The 5,000-nt window shown below is 52.2% G+C and overlaps 1 protein-coding gene across 1 annotated transcript in view; it reads right to left on the bottom strand.

The window, feature by feature from the left end:
• Positions 1–5,000, bottom strand: part of LOC138861816 (centaurin-gamma-1A-like) — a gene marked incomplete at its 3' end in the record, with an annotated part of 612,250 nt that overhangs the window by 372,582 nt on the left and 234,668 nt on the right. The gene's annotated exons all lie outside the window — the stretch shown is intronic.

Genomic DNA, 5,000 nt, shown 5'->3' with positions numbered 1-5,000 from the left:
CCGAAATAAGGCCATAAACAAATAATACAAACAAAACATTGCGCAATCGGGCGCCCATTGCGGATTCACGAAGCCTAGCGTTTATTTCCGTGACGCGATAAGCACGAGGCCCGGATCGAGCCTCTGATATCGTATCTTATCGTGCAATATCGCGCTCGTAAACATCAAAGACATTTCGGTTTGGGATATTTTAATGTCGGTATTATGCGCACGCACACACACACATGCACACGCACGAGCGCACGCACATACACGAGCGCACGTACACACGCACGCACACAGACACACACACAAACACACACACATCCATCCATCCATCCATCCATCCATCCATCCATCCATCCATCCATCCATCCATCCATCCATCCATACATACATACATACATACATACATACATACATACATACATACACACACACACACACACACACACACACACGACACACACAGGACACACACACTCACAAACACACAAACACACACACACACACACACAGATAAACCCGCACACGTATACGCACTCACATCTATCTCCGCCTTTAATCATGCTAACAAATAATGATTTTTCTTTCACTTTTTCCCTCTTTCTTCGCCTCAAGTCCAAAGCACCGAAAGGGGAATAGCAAGGAAGATGATAGTGATAGCAATTAAAAGAAACGGCGATTACCGACCTCTACCATAATAATAGTAATGGCAACAATAATAAATAATATTGATGATGAAGAACAACGGCAATAATAACAATAATAAAAATTACACAGGAAACACGCAAGCAAAATCCAAAAGAGCAAAATCAAGAACAAGCAACAAGAGGAGGAGGAGGAGGAGGAGGAGGAGGAGGAGGAAGAGGAGGAGGAGGAGGAAGAGGAGGAGGAGGAGGAGGAGGAGGAGGAGGAGGAGGATAAGGAGGAGGAGATGGAGGAGAAAGAGGAGGAGGAAGAAGAAGGAGGAGGAGAAAAAGAAGAAGGAGAAAAAAAAGAAGAAGAAGAAGAAGAAGAAGAAGAAGAAGAAGAAGAAGAAGAAGAAGAAGAAGGGGGAGAAAAAGGAGGAGGAGGAGGAAAAAACAAGAAAAAGGAGGAGGAAGAAGAATGAGGAGCAGGAGGAAAGAAGAGGAAGAAGAAGAAGAAGAAAAGAGGAAGAGAGGAAGAGGAGCAAGAGCATCGAGGGGCCACCCTTGACCCTCTCATCCCACCTGTGTGTATTGATTAGCCGCCTTGCATTCGGGCGTGTATCAGGTAATAACAGTGTGTCAGAGCGGTTCCTCCCTCTTCACTCCCCCCCCCCTCCCCTCACAACCCCTTCCCTTAATCCCTCTTCACTCCGCCCCTTTCCCTTCCTCTCCCTCCCCCGTTCCCCATTCTTCATTCGCCTCACACACCACCTTCCCTTCCTCCCTCCCCCTTTCCCCCCTTCACCCCCTCAAACCCCCTTCCCTTCCCCTCTCTTCGCACTCCCTCCTCACACCACCTTCCCTTCCTCCCTCTTCATTCCACCCCTCACACCACCTTCCCTCCCTCCCTCCGCGATCCTCTCTCTTCACTCCCCCTCAAACCCCCTTCCCCTCCCCTCCTTCCCCCTCCGTCTTATAACTCCAACGTCCCTATGTCCTTCCCTCTTACCTCTTCCTTCCTGTCCTGTCTTTCTTTCTCTTTCCTCCTCTCACTTCCGACCCCCTTCCATCTCTCCCTCCCTCTCTCCTTCCTTCCTGCCCTCCCTCCCCTCCCCCTCCGTCCCTCCCCTCGTCCCTCTCCTCCTCCTCCTCCTCCTCCCTCCTCCCTTCCTTCCTTCCTTCCTTCCTTCCTTCCTTCCTTCCTTCCTTCCTTCCTTCCTTCCTTCCTTCCTTCCTCCCTCCCTTCCTCCCTCCCTCCCTCCCTCCCTCCCTCCCTCCCTCCCTTCCTTCCTTCCTTCCTTCCTTCCTTCCTCCCCTCCCTCCCTCCCTCCCTCCCTCCCAGTATACGAGGACCACGCGATACACCTAATTCGACAAGGTAATTAGTGCCAGTTGCGATGAAGTGCCACCGTAGCTGGTAGATGGTTGAGGAGAGAGAGAGGAGGGAGGAGAAAGGATATAAGAAGGGGAGGGGAGGGGAGGGGAGTCTAGTGACCTGCTCCCTCGCAGACCATGAAAGCCATGTGTTGTTTACTGTGCAAGATTCCAGAGTGCCCTGTGCCCGACATTGACGAAGCGACCGTAGAACACGCTAATCTGACCCTTATTACTCTCATACATTTTCCATGCATTTATTTTTATGTCTTCATGTATAAATATGCCATGTTTATACTCAAAATGTTTCTTATAAAATGTCTATTCTGAATCACGATGTATGTAACTGATTTTACCATTGATATTCAAATGTTCCATGTTTCATGTATAGTCAGCCAGTCTGTCCCATAACCACAATGTTTGGATTGTAAAAGTCATACCGATATCATGTCAACCATACCCTTGTTCCTCTCCACGAAACGGTCTTGTATACTAATATCTCTAAATTTATGTTCATTCATATTCTTTCATGTTTTTCTTTTGTATATTGTCTCAAAACGAACTTCGTTCATGGCAATTCATGTGCCATCTACGTCAGACCACTCGAAAGAGAAAGAGAAAAGAGAAAGAGAAAAGAGAGAGAGAGAGAGAGAGAGAGAGAGAGAGAGAGAGAGAGAGAGAGAGAGAGAGAGAGAGAGAGAGAGAGAGAGAGAGAGAGAGAGAGAGAGAGAGAGAGAGAGAGAGAGAGAGAGAAGACAGACAGACAGAGAGAGGGGGGGGGGATTCACGGAATGAAACAAGAAGAAAAGAAGAAGAAGAGAACGAATGGGAGCGAGCGGCGAATGCAGCTTGAAGAAGGAAATTGGATGGGCGACATGAACGTGAAATTAAGAGAGGAAACGAGCGGTCGAACGAGGAGGAGGAGGAGGAGGAGGAGGAGGAGGAGGAGGAAGAGGAGGAAGGAGGAGGAGAGGAGGGGAAGTGCAGGAGGAAGAGGGATGGGAAGGAGGAGGAGGAGAAGGAGAGGGGAAAGGTAGAACGAGGAGGAGGAGGAGGAGAAGGAGGGAGAGGGAAGGAGGAAGGAGAAGGATAGGAGGGGCAAATGCAGGAGGAAGAATGGGCAGGCGAAGAGGAGGATTAATGGAACGATGAGGAGGTGGATGAAGAGGAAGAGGAGGTGGTGGTGCTAGAGGGATAGGAGGAGGAGGAAGAGAGGAGGTGGAAGAAAGAAGGAGGAATGGACGGGTGAGGAGGAGGCGGCGGAGGACGAGGAGAAAATGAAGAGAATAAGAAAATAAGGAGGAAGGGGGAGGTGGAGAAGGATGAATGCACGGATGAGGACGAAGAGGAGGAGGTAGAGAATGACGAGGGGGAGGTGGGGGGAGGAGGAATGGGAGAATGAGGAGAGGAGAATGAAGAGGAGAGGAAGTGGAGGAGGAAAAGGAGAGGAAGGGGAAGTGGTGGAGGAGGATTAGGAAAGGGAGGGAGTGAAGGAGGAAGAAGAATGGGCGTGTGAGGAGGAGGAGGAGGAGGAGGATTAAGAGGAAAGAAGGGTGAGGATAGGTGTGGAGGTGGGGGAGGAGGAAGAGGAGGAATGGGAAGAAGAACGGGAGGGTGGAGGAATAGGAGTAGGAGGAAGAAGAAGAAGAGGGGAAGGAAGAGGAGGAGGAAAAATGCGAGAAATGAAGAAGGGAAAGTAGGAAAATGAATACAAAGAGTTGAAAGCATAAATCACAAAATACAGATACAAAGCTCAAAATAAAAGAATAACGACAAGAAAAAATAAATAAACAAATAAATAAACAAGTAATCCCAAGGAAGTAAGAAAAAACATCGCGATCCCAATGACAAACAATCAACCTTGAGAATGTAAACAAGTTGAAGAGTGACGATGCCAAAGCAGAGGAAAGGCGTGCGAACGAGGCCGCGGCTGCACGCTTTCCAGGGTGAGAGAGGGCGAGAGGCGGGAGGTGAGAGAGGGCGAGAGGCGGGAGGTGAGAGAGGGCGAGAGGCGGGAGGTGAGAGAGGGCGAGAGGCGGGAGGTGAGAGAGGGCGAGAGGCGGGAGGTGAGAGAGGGCGAGAAGGCAGGGAGGTGAAGAGGGCGAGAGGCAGGGAGGTGAGAGAGGGCGAGAGGCGGGAGGTGAGAGAGGGCGAGAAGGCGGGAGGTGAGAGAGGGCGAGAGGCGGAAGGTGAGAGAAGGCGAGAGGCAGGAGGAGGAGAGAGGCGAGAGGCAGGAGAGTGAAGAGGGCGAGAGGCGGGAGGTGAGAGAGGGCGAGAGGCGGAGGTGAGAGAGGGCGAGAGGCGGGGAGGTGAGAGAGGGCGAGAGGCGGGAGGTGAGAGAGGGCGAGAGAGGCGGAGAGGTGAGAGAGGGCGAGAGGCAGGAGGTGAGAGAGGGCGAGAGGCGGGAGGTGAGAGAGGGCGAGAGGCGGGAGGTGAGAGAGGAGCGAGAGGCAGGAGGTGAGAGAGGGCGAGAGGCAGGAGGTGAGAGAGGGCGAGAGGCGGGAGGTGAAGAGAGGGCGAGAGGCAGGAGGTGAAGAGGGCGAGAGGCAGGAGGTGAGAGGAGGGCGAAGGCGGAAGGTGAGAGAGGGCGAGAGGCGGGAGGTGAGAGGGCGAGAGGCGGGAGGTGAGAGAGGGCGAGAGGCGGGAGGTGAGAGAGGGCGAGAGGCGGGAGGTGAGAGAGGGCGAGAGGCGGGAGGTGAGAGAGGGCGAGAGGCGGGAGGTGAGGAGGGCGAGAGGCGGGAGGTGAGAGAGGGCGAGAGGCGGGAGGTGAGAGAGGGCGAGAGGCGGGAGGTGAGAATGAAACGGTGGATAAAAGGTGAAAAGGTGAGGGTGAGAGAGAAGGTGAGAATAAAATGGAGAGTAAAAGGTGGGAGGGGAGTGGAAGATAAGAAAGAAAGAAAGAGAGAGAGAGAGAGAGAGAGAGAGAGAGAGAGAGAGAGAGAGAGAGAGAGAGAGAGAGAGAGAGAGAGAGAGAGAGAGAGAGAGAGAGAGAGAGAGAGAGAGAGAGAGAGAGAG

The sequence above is a fragment of the Penaeus vannamei genome, chromosome 5 (genome assembly GCF_042767895.1).
Source record: "Penaeus vannamei isolate JL-2024 chromosome 5, ASM4276789v1, whole genome shotgun sequence".
NCBI classification, from domain to species: Eukaryota; Metazoa; Arthropoda; class Malacostraca; order Decapoda; family Penaeidae; genus Penaeus; species Penaeus vannamei.
This window is presented reverse-complemented; position numbering and strand designations above follow the sequence as displayed.